Source organism: Apium graveolens, chromosome 5, assembly GCF_009905375.1.
Source record: "Apium graveolens cultivar Ventura chromosome 5, ASM990537v1, whole genome shotgun sequence".
Classification (NCBI taxonomy): Eukaryota; Viridiplantae; Streptophyta; class Magnoliopsida; order Apiales; family Apiaceae; genus Apium; species Apium graveolens.
In genome coordinates, this window is record NC_133651.1 from 244,910,028 (window position 1) to 244,912,531 (window position 2,504).

A 2,504-nucleotide genomic window follows, 5' to 3' on the forward strand; every position below is an offset into this window, starting at 1 on the left:
ATATAATTTAAATCCAATTTAAATTAAATATTCCTTCAAGAATTCTTAGTGTGTGACCCTATAGGTTATTATTACGTTGGCAGTGAATTTTTAATCTAATTTAAAATCGTAAACAATGAGCGACATCTAGTAATACATCATTGCTACCCAAGTAATAATAACTGAATCGGTGATCGATTAAACATTTTGTGAATAATGTACAATGTAATATAATCCTTTTAACCAAATATTATAGATTAAACTAGAGGTATGTAATGTGTCATCCTCATCATAGTTTAATCCAAGTTTCTTGATCAATGAGTAGACTATCATATCAAATCAACATTTGAGCGTGGCCACATATTTCATAGTCTAGCTCACACAAGAGGCCAATAATATCACTCCTAACATAGGAGGGTTAAATCCCATCTAGATCATTCATATTTCTCATACGATTCATAATATACCCAATGTCCACTTTTATCATTACCCGATCAAGGATAACTTTTAATGGAATCAATGTATATTAATTCTCATATAAAAATATAATGACTTCAGGTCTAGGACCATTACATCATTATCACTGTAAGAATTACTTATGACACAATAGACATGTAGAATCTCACATTGGGTCTATCCAGCACCATGTATATATACATCTGCCTGTGTTTTTGACTTTAGTATCACTATACCTATGATCAATGAGATGTGATCATCAGTCAACAAACACACCAATCTTAATGCATTATTATTGTCCCTTAATAATTTTACTCCACTAGGGACCTTTAGGAATATTGATACTATTCTCATAATCTCATTTCTAAGTCACGTACTTAGAGATATAGAATTGCATATCATATTCCAAGGACATTTATTAATCTAACATTTATATTGCAGTAAATTAAGAATTAATAAATTATAGAGGGAATAATCGATAGAATATAAACATTAATAATCTTAATGTCTTAAAATAAAACATCATAGTGTTGTCTCTAGGGCACAAGCACTAACAATCTCCACCTTGCACTAGAGCCAATCACCCATGTATCTAATACTCATGGAACTAGTATGACTGTCGTATTTCTGCTGTGACAAAATCTTAGTTAGTGGGTCTGCAACACTATCATTACTATGCACTTTACATTTATATCTCCTTAATTATTAATCTCATTAATAAGGCGATATTTCCTGAGGACATGCCTAAACAGTCTCCATGGCTGTTTCAAAAAAATATCAATATATTCGGCTTCCATAGAATCATCAATATTCTTGCTGTGAACTATTCAAGCTAAAATCAATTATATTTAGAAAAAACACAAAATAAACATAAACTCGTAATCATCCTTGTTTGTCCAAAAATTAGGTTCAGAAACTAGTATAAGTGTAACCCTTTACAACCAATTCCCTATCTTCTCCATACACCAAAAATAAATCTTTTGTCCTCTTTAAGTACTTGAGAATATTCTTGAAAACTATCAAGTGACCCTGACCTGGATTAGACTGGTATCTGATCGTCATGCTCAAAGCATATGAAACATCAGGATAAATACATATCATTGTACACATTATAGATCCAATTGCTGACGCATCTGGAACTTTTTCAAGCGGCCCTTATCATCTAATGATTTAGGGGCAATTATCTTTTGAGATCATTATCCCATGAGACATCGAAACATATCCTTTCTTTGTCTCTTGCATCATAAAATGATGTAATACTTTATCAATGTATGTACTCCGACTAGGTCGATTAATCTTTTCAATCTATCTCTATAGATCTTGATCCCTAATATATAGGTAGTATCGCCTAAGTCTTTCACCGAGAAACTATTTCTCAACCAAGTCTTAACAGCCTGTAGAGAAGGTATGACATTCCTTATTTGTTATATGTCATCTCCATATAATACTAGGAATGTCACATGGCTCCCACTAACCTTCTTGCAAATACATGGTTCATCTTCGTTTTGAATAAAGCCAAACACTTTGACCATTTTATCAAAATGAATATTCATTCTCCTTGAGGCTTGATTTAATCTATAAATAGATAGAAGCAATTATAAACTATCTTAGCAAACTTTGGATCGACAAAACCCTCAGGTTGTATCATATATACATCATCTTCAAGACTCTCATATAAGAAAGCAGTTTTGACATCCATTTTTCAAATCTCATAGTCAAAGTAAGCAACTATTGCTAACAAAATCCTGATGGACTTGGCCATAGTAACCGGTGAAAAAGTCTCATCATACTCTATACCATGAATTTGTTTGAAACTTTTGCCACTAGTCGCGCCTTATAGGTCTGTACTTTACCATCCATGTCAGTTTTCTTCTTGAAATCCCACTTGCACCCTATAGGTTTTACCCTTTCGAGTGGATCAACTAAAGTCAATACTTTATTTTGATACATGTATCCCATCTCAGATTTCATGGCCTCTAGCAATCTCTCGGAGTCTGAACTGTTCATAGCATCTTGGTAGGTGAGAGGCTTATCATTATCCGTAAGCATCACATCACCATCTTGAGTCA